This window comes from Marmota monax, unplaced genomic scaffold (assembly GCF_021218885.2).
Source record: "Marmota monax isolate L192 unplaced genomic scaffold, Marmota_monax_Labrador192_F-V1.1 WCK01_AAM20220418_F8-fsc00427, whole genome shotgun sequence".
Lineage (NCBI taxonomy): Eukaryota > Metazoa > Chordata > Mammalia > Rodentia > Sciuridae > Marmota > Marmota monax.
In genome coordinates this window covers 199,697-221,526 of record NW_026693630.1, presented here as the reverse complement: position 1 = coordinate 221,526, position 21,830 = coordinate 199,697, and the positions used below count along the sequence as shown (strand labels likewise).

At 35.2% G+C, this 21,830-nt stretch overlaps 1 long non-coding RNA gene across 4 annotated transcripts in view; it reads right to left on the bottom strand.

Annotated features, from left to right (window-relative positions):
- Positions 1 to 21,830, bottom strand: part of LOC124103210 (uncharacterized) — an 83,155-nt gene that overhangs the window by 46,562 nt on the left and 14,763 nt on the right. For 2 of the 4 annotated variants that reach the window (XR_009228245.1, XR_009228247.1), the window contains exon 3: positions 5,569 to 5,692. The exons of the other annotated variants lie outside the window; for them this stretch is intronic. This is a non-coding gene — a long non-coding RNA (uncharacterized LOC124103210). The remainder of the gene's footprint in view (positions 1 to 5,568; positions 5,693 to 21,830) is intronic. 4 annotated transcript variants of the gene reach the window in all.

Below are 21,830 nucleotides of genomic sequence, written 5' to 3'. Positions count from 1 at the left end.
CCTCCTAAGTCTCTAGAATTATAGGTGTGTGCCACCACACCTGCCTCCATCTAAACACTTTTATCTGAGAATAAAAATGAAGAATGTAAATGAGAACATTTATTTGACTAATATGGATTGGATGTCTTTTTTGTTTTGTTTTGTTTTGGCCAGGGAATTGAACCCAGGGCCTTGTGCATTATAGGTAGGTGTTTTACTACTGAGCTACATCACTAGCCCTGCATTGAATATTTTTATATGAGCTCCTGTGTTAGTCACTTGATAAACACAATCTGACAAATAAAATGCTTCCAGTGATGTTTATAGTCTAATACATATCGTAATACAGTATGACTGGTGATGAACTGAATGTGTGTTTAAATGAAGAGCCTATGGGACCTCTACATAGGAGAAGCTTAGGATCAGCAGACTTCTCAGAAGGAAGGCAATATCACACAATTTAAATTATGTTTGTATAGATCTTTATCTGATAGTTCACAAAGGTCATCTGTTTACATGGATTTACATTTCGGAGATGGTAGTGGATGACAAGAGTATAAATAAGTCCCTCCTAATATTATAACTTTGTGGTTTGGTGACATGATTTAAAATAAAAAAAGAGAGTCTTTGGAGACCGGCACAGATTTTTTAACATTAAGGTCACCCCTGGGTGCTGTCTGGTTTTAAATGAAAACTTTGATTCCTTGGACTTTGCCTTTTTTATTTTCTAAGGATTAGGGGGAGTACTCGGTAAAGGCTTCATGGGTTTCCCATTCCTCATGCATGCTTCTTTTCAGTGTATTTTTGTATCCTTTGCCATCAAAAGGTCATGTGACCTGCCTTTTGCTAACACGATGAAGAGATCTTAAAACAAGCAAAACCAGAAATCAATACAAAACTTGTGTTAAGGTTTTTATCCTTATTGCTGTGGAACCCTGCTGTCATGTGAACCAATTTGGGTTGTCTTGCTTGAGGATGAGATGGGAAGAAAACTGAGCCACCCTTGCAAATTCTCAGCCCCTACTTTGCAGTTGAATGAGTACATCTTAACCTGCCCCAGCCAGTCCCACAGAACTGGCAGCAGGCAATAACTGATGAGCTCACCTCACTCAAAACAAGAGAATAATTGTCCTGATCAGCTCAGCACAAACGGATAATCTAAAGAATCCTGAGCTCAGTAAGTAATTGCTGTGTTAGGATCTGAAATTTTCAAATGGTTTATTATGTATCAGTAGATAACCAATTTAGTCATATAAACATCTAGAATAATGGTGTGAATTTTCCAAGTTTCAGAGGTGATGATTTGTTTTTTCTTTGAGAGCTTAGATTGCTGTATTCACCATCATTCTGTTTAAAATGAGAAGGGTACTCCCAGTAGCCAATAGCCTGCCCTCAAAGTTTCCTTCTTGGCCATCTGTTCTACTACACAATGTTGACTATTGATTTTTCAAAGTCTGATGACTACTCTTGTTACCTACTTTCCTATCATCAAACAATTGTGTATGTGCATATTCTGGGTAGGGATTACTTTCATACATATATATTTACTTTCATATTTTTAAAACCTGTTTTCTGTGATGAAATTGACCTGGCTGTTTTTCTCGAAAGATGAGATATGGTTTTTCTGACCCTCATCTGGAGGACAAACAATTCTGACCTTGAAAGTATCATGGACAGTCACAGTGACTAGAAGAAAAATTTCTGTGATTTTTCTCTGCAACAATAAGGGTGACTAATATCAAGGTCTTTCCAATAAAAGGAAAGAGCACAGCGGGTGATTTCTAACCCAAAGAATAACATGTATCTAGGACCCAAAAGGTAAATACATTGTTCAGTGTATCTGTAAACATCACTGGGTCTTTATTGGGGTTACACCACCTACAAAAGGCCACATTCTGAATCCTCTGGAATTAAATTGAAGGCTTAGGATCCAAACCCCATATGAAATTGGCAGTTGTGGCATAGTGTATGATCAATCCATGAACAGAACAGGTGAGAACCCACATATCAAATGAGGTTTCTAAGGCTGTCAATGCTTAGAATATTGTTAGAGCTGTTTATGGGGATCTCCATGAGAATGACAGCTTCTCATTACATGTAGACCTCAGGGTGGGATGTACCCCAAGATGCAATGAGGAATTCAGCCCTATAAAGACCAATGGCAGAGGAAAGAAGAGGCCATTCCATTTTTCATTTTTCCTGTAGAAGGAGGACATTCTTATTTCTACTGTGGTAATTGTTGGGAAAAGTATAAACGGCAGCCGTACCCCGGAGAAAAAACCCCAACATGGCACCTAAGGACCCCTTCTTCCTACCTTCCTCTTTTCTGCAGTGGCGCGAAAAGTTCCCGCCCCTGTGAACTCTCCTGCCGTCGCCAATTTCAAATCTCCCTGGCGGGAAACAGCCCCAATAAGAACTAATTCCTGGGCTCCGGAGCTAATATCTGAAAGAACTTGCCAATAAACGGGTGGCCTGCCATTTATCTAAGCCCTGCCATCTCCCCCTTAGTTCTATATAAGCACACAGCCTTTTGCAATAAAATTGGAATTCTCCCGGCGAAGTGTCTTTGCGTGGGGAATTCTTTCAGTAATCCTGGGAGAAAATTTCCAGTGACTCTAGTCTTTCTGGAAACAACACTATCTAATGGTACACAGTTAAAGTGTGTCCCCATTTTATGTCAACTAAACAAACCTTAAAGGACACATTTACATCTATAAAGAGGGTGGCTTATGTATATTCCCCCTTCCACCTCTGTCCCCACTGTCAAAGATACATAAACACTCAACGACTAATTACGAAAAGACATTTTTAAATTTTTAGACAATAAGTGAGACCAAATAAGTCAACAGGGTTATAAAATTTAAATATCACTTTGCTTCAGAAATCTAGATTCTCCATTATTCCATCCTGTTGTGTGTTTATGTTTTTTGCCTGAGTTTATTAGCTAAAAGCAGAGTTTTTCTTTGAATAAAAAAAAAGAGGGATTTCCCTTCCACTCCAACAACAGTTAGTTTAAAATGGTTAAAATTCATTATGTGCCTTTTGGAAATTGAGAAAAGTGATGAATGAGGGACCAAACCGGTTCTGAAAACTAATAAACTAGAGAGGGAAGAAATACAACAGGTATAGACTAAGAATAGATATGAAGCTTATTCTACCCTCCCTGTAACAATAAGTTATATTACTCAATGCTAATATTATGTTTTAATTTATCTGAGCTTATGTGAGTCTATTTTAATTTAAATATAAATTCAAAATACTTCTTAGATTATGATTTTTACGAAGAGTCTTAATATTTAAAAATGAAACCTAAGAAACAATGTTTGGGATATTAGCTGTATAAAGAATTTCATACTCACCAATCAGAAAAAGCACATTAATCTAAAAAATTTTTATTTTCATTGTAGATGGACACAATACCTTTATTTAATTTATTTACTTTTATGTGGTGCTGAGGATCGAACCTTCTGCTTTACACATGCTAGGCAAGCACTCTGCCACTGAGCTACTACCCCAGCCCCAAACACATTAATTTTAGAACACACATGGAATATTAAAATAAAATATGGAGCCAGGAGTGTTGGTTGGTGTTCCAGTATTCCCAGCTATCAGGTGGCTTAGGCAGGAGGATCTCTTGGGTCTAGGAATTCAAGATTAGCCCGGGTGATATGGGGAGACATCCTCTCTCAGAAATAAATGAATAGAATAAAACAAAATAAATATGCCTGTGTATTAGAACACAAAGAAAGCCTTAAATGTATTCTGAAGATTAATATTTTATAGATTATGGCCTGTAAATAATATAAGAATTTTAAATAATTAACAGATGATTAACATATCTAAAATATTAAACATATGCTATTAAGAAATCCCCAAGCAAAAGAATTGCTATTTTAAAGAATATAGAATTAAACAATAAAAAAAAAAAAATGTCAACATTTGAGAAAATAACCAAAGCACTGTCTAGAGGAAAGTGATTTAAATTATGTTCAAAAATAAGAAAGAGTGACAACAAATGAGAACTTGACCCAGAATTAATTTTAGTTAATTAATATAATTAATTTAGTGATACTGATTTATAGTCCATACAAAAAAGACAGGACACATGCTTTTCCCTTTTCCTTTGTTTGGTGGACTTTTGAGTGACACCTTGGCTAATCTAACAATTCTGTCTCCAGATAAAGTATTATGTGTTAGTTTTCACTTCTTTTATACTTTTATTTTAAAATTTTTTTAACAAACATAAACTAACTTTATAATCAGAAAAATACTTTTGAAAATGTAATCAGGTGATAAAGATATTTGCAACTTAATCAAATTTGTCTGACCTTCTGAAGTATCAAAACTTTTGTACACATGTAAAAAAAAATTTTTTTTTTTTGGAATAGCTTGTGAAGTATGAATCTGGGTTGGAATCTGGAGCTTTTTAACCAAAGAGTAACACACTGAAGTTAAGACCTCTGTTTAATGTCATTTTCAAAAAAGTGGCACCTCTTGTGCTGGGGCATCAGTTCAATACTCTGAGGACTGAACATCCTTTCCTGGATCACCAACACTGCTTCCTACACAACCTGTGTTTTCTCTAAAGGGTTCCCATCCTCACACAGGTGACACCAACAATACTCAGAGGTTATAAAATCTGACAAATCACAGCTGGAGGTGAAAAGGCTTTGGGACTGAAAACTATCAAGAGAAATTGGAAATGAAAGGCGAATGCAATTATTTCATTTAATTTATAGCTAAATTGTAATGGGAAAAAAAAGTCCATAATAGGAATACTTTAAACATCTCTGAAGACTATCCTTATAACAATTGGTAGTATCATAGTACTATATTACTACGAAGTATTACTAAGATTTTTTTTTGTCAATAAGACATTAAATTTAATAAGTCAGTGAAGTTATGACTTTTTGGAAAATAATGGGAGAGTTTTTCATTTTGAATTTCAAAACTGCTTCAGTTTCCAGGAAGCTTTTTTTTGTGTATAGTGTGTGTGTGTGTGTGTGTGTGTGTGTGTGTTTAAGGTGATTGTTAGTATTGAGTTATTTTCCTTTCACTTCCCAGACAGGGCTGACAGATGGAAATTGACCAATTGACCAAAAGTAGTCCAGCTTCTGTTGATTTTTTTTTCTTTCAAATAAAAGGAAAAAAAGAAAGAGAAAAGGAAAAGAAAATATTTTCTATACACAGCTTGCCCAAGTAATTTATTCACAAGCATATGCTGAAATATTTCTGATTCTCAAAATAATTTTTTCCGGTATCAGGGATTAAACTCAGGGGCACTCGACAACTGAGCCATACCTACAGGCCTATTTTTTGTATTTTATTCAGAGACAGAGTCTCACTGAGTTGCTTAGTGCCTCACTTTTGCTAAGGCTGGCTTTGAACTCGCAATCCTCCTGCCTTAGCTTCCCAAGTCTCTACAATTACAGGCGTGTGCCACTGTGCCAGGCTTGATTCTCAAAATAGTTTTGACTTTAGAGAAGTATATGGAGATCAAGCAGATCCTCAATTTTTTTTCTCCAAAATTTTTATTTTGAGAATGTTTAACCTACAGAAATGTTGTGAATAGTTCCACTGAATACTCACTTTTATGGACTAAATCTTGTCCCTCCAAAATTCTTATGTTGTAATCATTTACAACAGTACCTCAGCATGGACAAAATATGGCTGGAGATGTGGCTTCCTGGTTGAGTGCCCCTGGGTTCAATCCCTGGTACCAAAAAAAAAAAAAAAAAAGGAAAGAAATCAATATTGACATTGATGTACAGAAAAGCTCATAGATCAGAAAACTTGAACATCACAGAGACAAAGATTACCATAGTAAGTACAGAAATAAATATGAAGAAAAACCAAAGGAGGACAATAACAACAAAAAATTTGCACTGTCTTGGAGAAATGGTTTCAGTTGAATAATCACCATCATTAACAAAATAATAATTATTATATTAGGAGCACACCACTGACTAATGGTTATTGTTTCTCAAAAAACATTTTCTGGAAAGAGCTTCTGATGCATATATTTTTTTCTTATAGGCTTTTTCTATTTTGGTGACTTCCTAATTTAAGATCAGAAGTATACTGACAGCTGCTTAATTTCGGGAGAATGCTCTTCGCTGTCTGTGTATTCTTGTAAATGACACCTTCTGTTAGCCTGCGGGAACTGTGAGCTCCTTACATTTCCCAGCAGTGGATTGTGCCCTTCCCTTTGGGAAGCACTTAATGAGCCATCTACTCCTGGAAAGGAACCCAGAACACAAAGGGGCTTCTCATCCTGCTGACAGAGCAGTTTCCACAGCACCCAACGATTTCTGGTTTTCACATCCGATTCGCTTCACCTTTAATTAAAGAACGTGCAATTGGTTTGTTTCCTTTTGATTTGAGTCTTCTTCCCCCAAATCAACTTAAGGCCCTATCTCTTCGTATTTACTGAAGTCAGGAACATGGGAGTTAGCTTTTCCTTTTTTCACAGATAGTCTCGAGGTGTTCAGCAAAAACTGCCCTTTCATTCAAGCATTGCTGGGTTAAAGTAGATGTAGTTTGATCAAACTGAACAACTAAGTTACGTCTGGCCAAATTCAGATATGACCCACACAGCCATCTTTCCCATTCTTAGGTGTGATTCTTAGAGACAGCCATGCACAAAGCTACCCTCCTTTTATGTATTAGCTCAGTTGCATACTCAACTGCATAGGCACACAATGATCTCAGGCTTCTGAGGACTGTGATGTTGGGGCTCAGCCCCCTCACAGCATTTCCCAAAGAAGCTTCACTATTTGTCTTTCCTACTCTGATTTCAGTGAACAGTTGGAGAGTGATCTAACCAACATTTAACCGTCTATACTTATGTGACTTCTTTGCAGTTTAATGTAATAGAATTCACTTCCTGATCTAATTCAGTTTTAACAAAAACAAATAGATTTTTTCTACTTCAGTGAAAAGAAGAATAAAATGCCTACATATGCTTATATTTGCTTATCTCTGTGGGCTGTTACATTGTATTCTATCCTAAGGATACTAGTCTTTTGGGAGAATATACAGAAATTTAATGGAGTAATTAAGGTAATAAAATAATGAGGAATTTAATTCAACACAACATGGAGATTCATCACAAGTATATAGCATAGAATATCACACTGACATTTACAAACTCCCTGATAGGACACAAAGCACATTTAAGTTCAGATACACTAACAATTTTAGTTAATTGATCTGTAGGAAATGTGAGAAACAACATTCTTAGATCATTTCTCTTTTGCTCTCAAAATAATCTGTATTTCTATTTAACTAACTTGCTCTCTCCCCCTTTTTTTTAGCTCATTGCTCACGTAGACTTATCAAAATGACCTCTAGCCTTGCCAAGCAGGGTGGTGCACACCTGTAATCCCAGAGGCTCGGGAGGCTGAGGCAAGAGGATCGCAAGTTCAAAGCCAGCCTCTGCAAAAGGCAGGTACTAAGCAACTCAGTGAGACCCTGTCTCTAAATAAAATACAAAAAGGGCTGGGGATGTGGCTCAGTGGCCTGATGCCCCTGAGTTAAATCCTTGATACCCCCCCCCCCAAAAAAAAAAGACCTCAAGCCTTGGAACACTTCCAAAATGATGTCACAGCTAATGTCTGTTTTCCCTTTTATCTGTCATCTCTTTGCCCTGCATAGTTTGTCCCTGTTGACTACATGACCCTCGTTATTAAACCCACCTCCCTGGTTTCTTTGTCTCTAGTGGACTCCTTGTTTCCCCTTATTCTATTATTGACCTTTCTATCTCCATGGCTCCTTTTCTGGTTTTTACCCTGCAAAGCAACCCTTCTTTCTGTGGGTCTCATCTTGGTCATTACATAGCTACCTTTTGTGTGAGTAAAACTAAAAAATAAGTTTCAATGAAGAACAGTCTGCTTTGCTTTTGACTTATTGTCCTGCTCAGTTATTTCTACGTCATGAGATCACCCGAAGCTGAACACATCCCAAAGACAGCGTGACACTTATTCTTCTTTCCATTATGCGTGGATTACCTCAGAGTCAACAGGGCTCAAACCTTTAGAATCCTGATTGAAACCTGTCCTTTAAACCTCTACACTCAAGTTCAGATCACTCTAATGTGGACTGTCTTTAGGCCTCTTGCTTCACAACTACACTACCACCTTCTCAGTCATCTTCCTGAAACCTGCTGCAATAACAAATCTCTTTCCAGTACTTGTGTATGATGTTGGAGACAACCCAGGACCTTGTGCGTGCTAAGCACATGTTCAACCACTGAACTGCACCCCCAGACCCTTTAATCAAATTTAATCAAATTTAGTTTTCAGTTTTAAATTTCTAAATCTAGTATCCTTTATTTGATCTCTAAATTTTAAAATGGGCTTTAAGATTTAGCATCCTAATTTTTAAAAATTTGTAATAAAAATAATGTTAAATGCAGTCTACTTACACTTAAAGTTGATGTAAAATGAATAATCATTTTTTAATGTTTGCATTTTCTTATCAAAAATGCAAGGTTAGATTTCAAAACCAGCAAGAATTAAAATAATTATTTAATAATGTGTGTAGAAGAAATAAAAACTAAGTGATATTATTTTAGTTCTATTACATGAATTAGGTTTGTCTTATGAGACTCAATGTTTTTTTTTTGACAGTGCTAGGGATTGAACCCAGGACCTCACACATGCTAGGCAAGCCCTCTACCACTGAGCCACATACCCAGTTCCCAAGCCTTAAAATTTTTATAGTACATACATGTACAATATAAACCCAAGGTAAGTAAATATTTTATCTCCAACAACTACAAAAGTCCCAAGTAGTTAATAAATACACAATAAATATTTTGACTCAAATGGTCATAAAATTCAACAGTTACAAAATGACATAAAGTACAAATAAATTTTTTTTTCTGTCACTCTAGATACTCAGTTTCTACCCTCAAAGGTAGAAACCACTTTGCCAGGTTCTTTTGCAATTTTTAGATATATTGTAAGCCCACCTAAACGTGTGTGTGTGTGTGTGTGTGTGTGTGTCTGCATAGATACATATGTGTTTAGGTGTTTGTGGATGCATGTGTGTATATACATACATACCATAGCCATCCTTTTTTTCTCCCCTCAAATGACAACATCTTATACACATTTTCTGTGATTTACTTTGGCATTAACTAAAATTTGAGGGTAATTTCATATTAATTTTTGGAAAACTCTCTTCCTTATAAACATAACATAGTATTCCTTTGTAACCAGGTCTTGAATTCCTTGTGTAACAGATTAGTCTGTCCGTGGTGTTTTTGGAATTTTGTACAATGTTGTGATAAATGAGCTTACATGACTTCTACATATAAGTGTCTGAAGGATAATGTCTGCCCTAGTTCTTTTGGGCTATTATAATAAACAAAATATCCAAGAACAGAAACTACAAAGAATACCTGAGGGAAAAAAATGTTATAAAGAACAGAAATTATTTTCTCCTAGTTCTGGAGGTGGGGAAAGCCAAACATTCAAGATCAAGGCCATTTCACTTGTCCAGTGATGGCTACTGTTTACTTGCAGGGGATCCCTTGATGCAACATTCTTGATGGGGAGAAGGGCAGAAGGTGGAAGTGTGAGTGAGCTAAAAGCTGAGTAAAGCCCCTTCTATATAGGACCTGAACTCCTTTCGTGAGGGATGGAGCCCTCAAAACAGAGAGTTTCCACTTTTTAATACTATCGTGTTGACCACCAATATGTTTCATTACCTGAATTTTGGAGGAGATACATTCAAACAGAAATATTCTAGAAGTAAAATCACTAAATCAGGCACTGGGATTGTGGCTCAGTGGAGAGCAATTGCCTTGCACCTGTGAGGCACTGGGTTTGATCCTCAGCACCACATAAAAATATAAATAAAGGTATTGTGTCCATCTACAACTAAAAAGAAAGAAAGAAAGAAAGACAGACAGAGAGAAAGAAAGAAAAAAATCACTGGATCAAAGAGTAAATGCATTAAAAATTTTAGTGGATATTAGTCAATTTTCTTCCTAGACATTACACTGATTTACACTTTCATCAACAATGTGTAAGAGCATCATTTTTCTTCCAACTGATCAACACATTGCTACCAAATTTTAAGATCATTGTGATCTGTAGTTTAAAAATGTTACCACATTGTAACTTTAATATTATTTACTCTAAACACACACAAAATAGAACTTATTAATTATTCTTACACTTTGAAGACAGTAATGATTTCATTTCTATAATTGTCAGGAACTCCTTCTCACTACCATCATGTTTTCATTACTATTTTGTGCTATCCCATAATTTCCAGCATTACATACTCTCCTTCATTTTTACCTTGCTAGCTTTGCACTTAAAATTCTCTCTTTCTGAATGACTTTCTCCAACCTCTCCTTAAACCATCAGAATCTTCACACTGGTGCACAGAATATCTCCAGGTGGTGGTGGTGGGGAAAAACTAGCAAATTTCTGGGTAGAAGAATTGAGAAAATGGAAATAGATTTGGGAGAAACTTACTTTTCATTACAATGCCTTTTGTAACTTTAAAATTTTATACTGGGACTGGGTTGTGGCTCAGCAGCAGAGCGCTTGCCTAGCAATGTGTGAGGCCCCAGGGTTCGATTCTCAGCACCACATGAAAATAAATAAATAAAATAAAAGGTATTGTGTCCAACTTAAAAAAAAAAGAACAAAATTGGAGGATTCACAATTCTAAAAAAAAAAAAAAACTAAGTTTATATGTAACTTATGTATAAGCAAACACACACAAATACCCACGCATTGTGAAGTCACATTCTTGTCTTTCAAAATATAGTTTGAATGGAATTTTCAGCTGGAAGTGATTCATCTTCAGTGTTCACACACATGAAGATGAAGTGTATGCATCATACACTTATAAATTTATAACATACATTTTTATAGAAAAGCAAAAGTATTCCATTTTTAGCTTGCTATCTTCTTGATTGGGAATCTGTGTCTGATTTGTCTTTGAGTTCTGCCAACACACCTAGCACATTCCTTAATCAATGTAGGTATTCAAAAACTTAATTCATTTAGCAAACATTTATTGAGCTGCTGTTCTGGGAAAGTGTCTTGGTAATCACTGGCAATAGAATTTACAGTCATAGTCCTTGCCCTTAGAGATCCCAGTTAATGATGAAGATAAACACGGAGATAAATAATTCTAATAGGTGCAATTTAGAGACATGTAAAGAAGGGAAATAATGAACATCAAATAATTTTCTACCTCAGCATTTCCCAAGGATTGAGTCAAGCAGCACATTCTAATGATGATTTTAGGTGATCATCAGTAACACTTTTTTTATTAGATAATAATTTATTGCAAGAAATACATTACAAAACTAATAATTTTGTGGAGATTAATTTAGTGTGAGGTTCAAGTAGATATTTAATTATAAGAAGTCAGTCACCATAAAAAAAATTAAGTAAATAAAAGTCTATACAGAATACAGCTACTGGAGCCATGTAAAGCAAAGATAAGACAGAAGTTTGGCCAATTTTGACCTGTCATTTGTCAACAGGGTACACATTGCCTTGGTAATGATTCTGATAACTAAACATGAGAATAGCTTTCTTGTTTTGAGGGTTTACTGTGTATCAAGCATTTTCTTATGCACTTTATAATATCTCATCTTGGTCACAGTATTCCAAAGAGATACATATTTTCTTGAGGGAACACAGGCTTAGAGAGTTTAATTAAATGACTGATTGAAAAGTTTATTCTGTCATTGTTTTGCAATTGTATCCCCTCAAACCAAGTTGCTAAAGGTTTGTGACCTCATAAGTTCTGAGTTCGGGGAGAACAAACAGCACATAAATATTATGAGCACTTATGCAGAATGACTTAGGTGAGAGGCAAGATCTGAGAAAGCTTCCTCCAGGAAGTGACGTCACACTGTGCTCTAACAAATGAATAGGAGCTGCTAGGGCATAGGCAAAGGAAACTTCAGAAGGAGGATCCTGAGAATCAGAGGCCAAGTGGGGTGTGACACAAAGAACTTCACAGTCCCACTATGACTGGACAGTACCTATGTTTACATAGTCCTTTGCCAGGAGTAGGCATCAAAATACAGGGGTTTTGCCATGCTCATGTGTCAAGAAATGTTATCACAGGGTAGACTTAGTTCACAATCCACACCCCCTTCTTTTTGGGGGACTTGAAAGGATTTGAACCCAGGGCCTCATGGCATGCTGGGCAAGCACTTTACCCCTGAGCCACATCGCTAGCCTGCAATTCCCTTATTATGAACATCTTTTCATGAGGTTATGAACTACTATTTACATTCCTTTTTCTATAAATTCTCCTATTTTTTGTCATTCATTTGAAGAAGATTCTTACCAATTAAAAATTAGTCTTGTGTCTATGAGATATTTGTTTTCTAATTTGCCATTTATCTTTCTTTCTTTTTCATGATTTATTTTTGACATATATAAAGTTTTATTATATTTTTAAAGTGGAATCAATTGGTATCATTTGGGCGTTTTGAGTTTAACATGGTTTTGAAAAGTCTGATACAATCTAATTTACAAAAATATCCTTTTGTGTCTATTTTAACACCTTTATGGTATCAGTTTTCAAGTTAAATATGTGATCATTGGGATTGGTTTTAATACAAAATGTGAGGTAGGGATATAATTAGACTTTTTCCTTCAAATATTTCCATTTGCTCTGATACCATTTGTTGAATAATTTGTCTTTTCTCAGGTGATTTGAAATATCAGCTTTATCAATAACTGAATTCCTACATGTATTTGATTCCTTTACTAGACTCCCTATTTTATCCCATTAGTGAGTCTATATATTTACATGCCAATGACAATTTTTAATTTATTGTTTATATTGTCTTAATGTATAGTAAGACCGATCATCTGCATAGAGTATTATTCTATTGTAGAATTTTTCTAGTTATAGGTTTACTTTTCCATGTACATTTTAGAATCAACTTCCTAGATTTGAGGACACAGATATGTTTAACCTGATTTAAATATTACACAATGTATACATATGTATCAAACACCACACTTGCAATCCACACCTCCTTCTTTTTTTGGGCTTGAAAGGATTTGAACCCAGGGCCTCATGGCATGCCGGGCAAGCACTTTACCACTGAGCCGCATCCCATACCATTGAGCTTTATCAATAACTTTATCAATTAATGGCACCCCATTAATATGTACAGAATTTATATGTTAGTTAATTAATAAAATAAATGATAAAACACCTTTCTATTTTTAAAACATCCTATTAAAATTTTTACCAACCAATTATAGATGCAAAGGAGGGAGTGGCTATTTTAGGTAGAGTATTCCAGATCAAAGGGATGGTAGGTGTCAGGGTTTACACTGGAATGAAAATCACATTTGAACAGCAGAAAAGAGCTGGTGATGCTTGGCACAGGTGACAAGAACAGAGTTAATGGCTGTGTGGGAATTGGGATAGGGTATGGGAGACCAGACCACATTGGCTCTTATAGGCTATTGTAAGACTTTGGGTTTTATTCTGAATGAGATGAAAAGCCACAGGTAGATTTACAGCCTAGAATTATCATATCTGAACACTGAATTTTTGTTATCTTCTAGAGTTCTAATCAATTCATTTCTGAGTATCTATCTGAAAGAAATATTCAACCCATACAGAAGAAAAAGAAAAAGCATCATACAAAGAAAACTGCAGCACTGTTTGTTACAGTGAAAAATTGAAAACTAACATGCATGTTAATACAGAGATTAATTTAAAAACTCTGTGCTATACTCATACCATACAATACTAAGAAGCAATCAGAAGCACAGAGTTACGTTTGAAGGCACAGGAAAAAATAATAATACAGCTGTTATCTTGAAGGTGAGGTGGTACAAAGGGAGTAGCTGTTTTGTCTTTTGGAACTACTCATTGAAATACTCATGGGTCAAGTAATGTGAAATTTGAGATTTGGCTCAGAGAACCCCTGTAGGGCAGGAGTTGGGGGGTGGTGTGGAGGGCATTGAAACAAGATTAGCAATGAGTTGGTACTCACAGAGACTAAGTTACCAGCATATGAAGATCCATTTTATTTCTCTTTCCACTTTGATATGTTTGAAAATTCCATAAAAGTAAAACCAAATAAAAATAAAAAGACTATAAACTCATTAAAGATTGAAAAACAACTGAAGCATAGGAGTCAGGAAATTACTCTACAACAGCCTTGTCTGTTGCTTTATTGGGCATTTAAGGCACACTCTTATTGAGGAAACATTTGTAATAAATGTTTTGATGTACTAGACAATCAGGGTTCCGAAGATCAAATGAGATGATCTGTGTACTTATTTAGCCTAGAATTTTCAGTAGATATAAACCTAAAAGTTTTTTTCTGGAAGTTGATTTTATCACTTGCAATGTATTATAGCAATTTTTTTAAAAAAAATCTATCTACCTCTCTCTTTTTAAATATTTTTCTTTCTGTTTAACAGCCATGTACTGATGCATAATTATTTACACATTGTCTTATTGACACTTTCTCTCTTATAATAATATTACAATGGCTGTCTTATAATACATATTTGTACACCTGCTTAATTATTTCCATGAAGTAAGTCCTAGAAGTGGGCTTGCCGCATCAAAATCGATGCATTTTTAAATAGATTTTTTCCAGTTTTCCCTTTTTATACAAATACAAAGTTTGTATTTTTATACACAATCTTCAGAAATTTTGACAATGCTTATTTTCTCATGGGTTTACCAACAAGGCATTATAAATATCTGCACATATTAAAAAAATTATTCTCTTTATAATGCTTTAATTTGTACTCCATGTGTTATTAGTGGAGGTAAGTACGTATTTATTGTCAATTTTTATATCTGTCATGGTAAAACACCTTTTCATGCTCTTTACTTTTATATTACACTGGTCATCTTTATTCCTTTGTTAGAGCTCTTTACATTAAGACTATTGATACTTTGTCACATGTTGCAGAACATTTTGCCTAGGTTACCATTTTTCTTTAATTGTACATAGTTTTAAATAGTCCAACTTCTGTTTCATAGTATGTAGGAGTTATGGGATGCTAGAAAAACCTTTTTTTGTGTGTGCCAACATGATAAGGCTAGAGCTGGGGCTGGGGCTGGGGTTGGGGCTCAGTGGTATAGCACTTGCCTAGCATGTGTGAGGCCCTGAGTTCAACCCTCAGCACAGCTAAAATGAATAAATTAGAACAAAAATTTTAAAAATTATGAGGCTATTTAAGAGTATTTTTTTTTCCTGAGTCTCTTTTACACTGTTGGATTGATTTGTTTGTATTTCTGTCTTTCATGCATCTGGAATTTACTATTCGGTGAGGATATGCATTTTATTCCTAAAAGCATTACCAACTATCACAACCTGCTTACTGAGTAATCTATTTTCTTTATCTGGTTGGGAGTCTCCGTTTATTATTATTTTTTAGATACTTGATATTGGCTATTTTTACACATTTATTATTCCATACATATTTTAGAAGCATTTGTTGTAATCTAAGAAAATTCTAAAGGAATTATATTTGGAATCACTTTAGAAATTAAGTCAAAATTGGCCTTTTTCTTATACCAAGTGTTCAGTATAGGAGCATAGGATGTCTTCTCACTTTTGAGGTCTCTTGAAGCTTTATTATTAACTCCCATGAATCTTTCACATTTCTTGTTGATTTCTAGGTATTTAATAATTTTGAGGGTTTTTAAAAATTTCATGAAATCAGATCATTTTTGCTATCTTATTTTTAACTTAATTACTACAAATGTAACGTACATAACATGCTGTGGATTTTTGCACACACAGACGCACACGTACATATATATGAATGGAGAAACAACTAACAAGGCAAAGGGTGAGATAACGATGAACTTTTAGATACATTATTTTATTTACACATGTTCAGAACTCTATGAGCTTCCAGTTCTAGATACATACCCAAGAGAAACCATTGCATGTGTCCACCAAAGACATGCACCAGAAAATTATGGCATTTTCATTAATAATAACTGAAGGGGCTGGGGCTGTGTAGCTCAGTGGCAGAGCGCTTGCCTAGCATGTGTTAGACATTGGGTTCGATCGTTAGCACCACATAAAAAATAAATCAATAAAATAAAGGCATCTGTCCATCTACAACTACAAAATAACAACAACAACAACAACAATAATAATAATAACTGAAAACTAGAAACAATCCAAATGTCCACTACCAGGAGAATAGATAAATCAATTGTGGCTCTACACAAAGGCATACTGCACATAAAGCAGTAGCAATAATAAAAGTCCTACTAATAAAAGAAACAGCATGAGAAATATCTCACGAATACTATCTTGAGCAAAAGCTTCATATAAAGCAACACATTCTCTGTCATTCCATTTATGTAAAGTTCAAGAAGAGGTGAAACTAGGGAGGTTGGGGGTTGTCTAAGAAGGTGTTAGATGACTTTGGGGTACATGGGAAATTCTTCTGAATCTTGATCTTGGTGGTATTGTCACTGTCATACAAATATGTAATAGTGGAGCAGTACATTTAATTCTTGTCTACTTTATTCAACATAAATTTTACCTATTTTAAAAATATTAAGCTTCCTAATAGGCTTATGCATATTTAGTGACCAAAATAAAAGTAAAAATGAAAACAAACAAATAAGTAAATAAATAAACAAGCAACTAAGAAAAAATAAAGTCAGTTCCCGCCTGACTTCTCATAAAAATCCACTCATTATTATAAGATTCATTCTAAGCACTGATACATTGAACTGCTTTATCTGAATAGCCTCTGCAACTCCACTCAGCACATTCCCAGGGGACCTTTCCTTCTACACTTGCTGTTTCCTATGGGCCCAATATTTCTCTTCACGACATTTCCATCTCCCAGGCTCTCAAGCTAAAAGTGACAGCATCACATTTTATACCTCACAACAATTGCATATCACCTCATATCAATCTCTTAGCTCTTTTTTACTAACACCATCTTTAAATGGACTACAAAAATAGCCTTCTAAGAAGATCCTCTTCACGCAACCTCTGGACCCAACGTATTTTGCAAAATGCTGTCAGTTTAATTTTTTAGGAAAGTGATTTCTGAAATGATGGACATGTTCTAGAGCTGCATTAGCCAGTATGGTTGATACCAGCCACAGTTGCTATTGGGCAATTGGAATGTGGCCAGTTTGGCTGAAAAACTGAATTTCTTACTTCATTTCATTTTAATTGATTTAGATTTAAGTACCTACATGCAGCAAGTGGTTAATGTGTTGGTCAGATCAAATCTAGAAGTCAAATTCTGATCTGTTTCTCCCTTGAGGTGGGATTAGATTTTGCATATTCACCAATTCTAGGCCTGAGTTATTCCCTTAAACACAAACATTTGCATTGTGGACTTCTTCAAGATGGATTTGTTCTTTTAGTACTCCTTCAGTAATTGAGTAGTTACACTTTTTAAGGCAAGCACTTTCTCACTACTGTGCATAGATCTTGAATAACTTTTAAGTAGATGAACTCTATTCTGCAGATGCAACAAAAGTTTCCAATCTTTTTTCCTATTACCTCCATTTGAAATGCACTTTACAGGAGACTTCATCCCAAATGGTAAAACTATTTGTCACTAAAACTAGGTTATACTATCGATATATCATATATACAAATATAGTATATCACATATGTCATACATATCATGTATACTTTTATATCACATATACAGATAAGCATACTTTATAAATATAACTGGATCTAATCAAAACATGAGTAATTCACTTCTGGTAAACCAACTTGGCTTAGCCATATAGCTACTAGAATGATTTGAATTTGCATGGCCAGAGAAGGATGTTTATATCAAAATATAACATGAAATTAGTTGGATGCAAAATGCTAACTATCCCAATCCTAATTTAATTTGAATGTAAAATATGTCTATATTCATACAGGAATCAATTGAAAGAAAATATATTAAAATATTACCATCAATGTTTTCTTTCCAGATGACAGTATTTGATTTGTTCAATCCAAATTTTCTAAATGATTATTAAGACTCTTTTAAAGTAAAAATGGCGTATTCAAATCCCACAGTGTATTTCCAAAACTAGACATTACAAAATTCTGAATTAATAACTGTTTTCTGAAAAATCTATATCTATAACATCACTCAAAGCAGAAGTCTTAAGGTTAAGATTTTACACTGGTCCTACTCGAGATTCTCAAAGAAGAAAAATGTGAGGCTCTACATAAAGCCTCAAATAATGTCAAGTGTAATTCTACATTCTATTTTGTTTTTAAATTTTAATCATCATCATCATCATCATCACCATTAGGGGTTGAACTCAAGGGCAATTTACCACTGAGCCTCATCCCCAGCTCTTTTTTCTATTTTATTTAGAGACAAGGTCAAAGTTGCTTAGGGCCTCGCTAAGTAGCTGAACTGCCTCAGACTCAAATTTCAAGAATGAGCCACTGTGCCCAGCTACTACATTCTATTTTTAAAAATGATCACCAACTACAAAATTCACAGAAGGGCCCATGTCAAGGTACTACTTGAAAAAAGGAAAAGAAAATTATCCACTATTTTTATGTTAAAAAACTGTTTTATGTTTAAAAAAACTCTTAGTGGGGAGGAGAGTCCTATACATAGCACAAAACACAGAAACTGTAGATGATTTAACTACTTGGCAAAAACTACAAGAAACAACATCAAAACAAATTAATAGGACCAGGGTTGTAGCTCAGTTGTACAGCACTTGTCTCACACAGATGAGGCCCTGGGTTCGATCCTCAGCACTACATAAAAATAAATAAGTAAAGGTACTGTGTCCATCTACAACTAAAAAAAAAAAAAGTTAATACTGTAAAAACTCTGTAGCCAATATCATGGACAAAAGAATAACTTCCTTAATCTATAGATACATCTACTATAAATCTAGAAGGTCAGATAATAAAAAAAAAAAAATCTAGAACTAGAGTAAAATTCAAAACAGTGTTTGGATTTGAGGAGCAGAAAGAACTTATGCTGCAGAAGTCCACAGAAAATTTTGTGGACCCTGTAACCAAAAAGATTTGTTCTTACTGCGGCCTGAGGAAGTCAAATGCTGAGAGACAGGATGATGGGGGAGGAAGGGATTATCGGCTATAAACCAGCAAGTTGGAAGATGTGGACCCTGTCCCAGGAAAAGTCTTCTTTCTTAGGGGTTAAAAGTACATGGAGTTTCTAGGGATGGGCGGGGGGAGGCATAATAGATAGGTGGGTAGCAGAGTAGTTATAAATTTCAGGTGATTGGCTTTTCTGATGCAGGGGCTGCTGTTTTTTTTTTTTTTTTCTTTTTTTTTTTTTGGTGCCATTTGAACCCCAGGGCTTTGTACATGCAAGGCAAGTACTCTACCAACTGAGCTATATCCCGAACCCAGGGTTGCTGTTCTTTGTAGGTGGCCAGATGTTCCAAGTACTGTTAACACTAAAGAAAAGGCATTGATTAGAAAGCCTTCTGACTTTTTTTTTTTTTTGCTTCCTTTTCTCAGTAAACTAGCGGGAGACTAATAATATGTTCCCCAGCTGAATGATCTTCAAAATTAATGAACTTAAGATCAACTAAAAGCAACTGGATCTCGGTAAAATGTATTTAATTTCCTTGGTTAAAATACTAGTCATGTTCTATTTCTCTCTCATTCTTTTTTAAAAACTTGAAGTGTAATAGTTATACATAGTAGTTGGATTTGTCCTAGCATTCCATTTGTTTTTAAACTAGATGGTGGTCTGGTGTGATGGCGCTCACCTGTAGTTCCATCAACGCAGGAGGTCGAGGTAGGAGGATTATAAGTTTGAAGCCAACCTCACCAACTTAGTAAGGCTCTAAGCAACTTAGGCAAGACCCTGTCTCAAAGTAAAAAGTAAAAAGGACTTGGGAGGTAAAGCACACTTGAGTTAAATCTCTAGTACTAAATAAATAGATAAATAAGTAAATAAAAAAAATAAACTAGATGATGGATTCAAGTATTTTATTATTATTTAGACTTTCTGTGTGAATATAGGTATGTGTGTGAGTAGACATGCATATTGAGATAATGAGGCATACAGGTAGATCCCCCATAGGCAGACAGGATAAGGGCCTCGAAGAAGGAAAGTGGCGGGGGGGATGGGAGAAGAACATCATGTTATTCTGGAAGGACAACATACCCATTACTTGCTGCCCCGATAGCTTCAACCACAGTGGTCCTTGTAAATACAGTCCCTGCTAATCACCTATGCTAGGCCATTAGATATGCCTTTAAAAACTCCCAGGGCAAAGAGCCCACCAATGGTACCCTCCCTTGGAACACTCCCACAATGTGGGAGTCTTTCTCTGCTTTACATAAATAACAATACTTTATCCACTGCTTGTCTGTGGATCTTATTCCTTGAATTTGCAAGACAAAGAACCCATCTAACAGTCTTGGAGGAGCATTATGATGTCTTAGTTCATTTTGTGTTTCCATAGCAGAATACCCAAGACTAGGTAACTTATAATGAAAAGAACTTTATTGGTTCACAGTTCTGGAGGCTGGGATATCTAAGATGAAGGGTGTCAGCCCCTGGTGAAGGACATCTAGAGGGTAAGAGAGGAAGAAAATAGAACCTACTTCCACAATTGTGGCAAAAATACATTCATGAGGATGGAGCCTTCTGACCTAATCAATCCCCACTTAAAAGTCCAAACTCCTAATACTGTTACAAGGAAAATTAAATTTCAACATGAATTTTTAGAGGGGATAAATAATGAAAATTGAAAGCAGATTATTGACAGGGAACTTAATATATAAAACATACTAGTATGCTTTTTGAATATACAAATAGCTGTAACAAGAAAATAAAAAAAATGTAGAGCTAAATAAAGGGATTCCATGATTATGTTACTTTGGAAAAATATATGGAAAAGTATGCTATAATTGGCCTATTAAAAAGAAATATGCACATGCTTGTATATTTACAGACTCTGGAGAGGGATATTTAGTTGAATGGAGGAGTAGACCCGGGGAAGTGTGCGCATTCAAATGATAAATTTTAAAAACAAGTTTCCACATAGGCTTGTAATTTAGCCATTCAAGCAAATTAAGTGCATCTTGTAATTATACATAGGACAATTCCAGTTACACAAATTAAAACCTTAACAGAGGAAAGGGAATTGCAAGAAATACTCTTTATCAAATTAATTATAGCTGTATTTGGGTGATGGAACTCAAGGGGGATAGTTTATCTTTCTTCATTTTCATAATGACAGCTCACTCGACACTTAATAACACAAACTTTCAGTGTTTTTCTTAAGCTATCACACAGTTATCCTGACAATATTCCAAAGAAGATAGTGTATTCCTTCCTCTAACAAAAGGAAAATATTAATTGCTTTCTTAGGTCATTCAACAGTGATCAGAGTCTTTCATGGCCTATTGATGAATCAATTGCAAGTTACCTCCTGTGATTACTGAAACCACATAGTTCTGTCTCAGGCTTTCTCTGGTAGATCAGAATGATTGTGAACTAGAGTGACTTTCTTCCTGGGGATGGGTAGGGTAGGAAAGGAGACCTATTATTTTACATGGGGACTTAAGCTGGATTTTGACATTGCCTCTGAGAATACTGTGAATGTAGCTCCCCAAATTTTGTCCGATCAAAACCAGAGCCTGAATATATATGTGTGTCTGAGTACAGATAGTGATAAAGGAAACGTGGCCAAACAGAAGGTATGTAGATGTTCATTAGAATCCTTTTTCAACTTTTCTGAGGTTGAAATGTTTTCAGAATAAAAAGCTAAGGCTAAAGAAAGAAAGAGAATAAAAGAAAGGGAGGTCTGTCCAGGAAATCTCTCCAAACGGTGGAAACTTAAGATACGAAGTTTCCTAAACTCAGCCA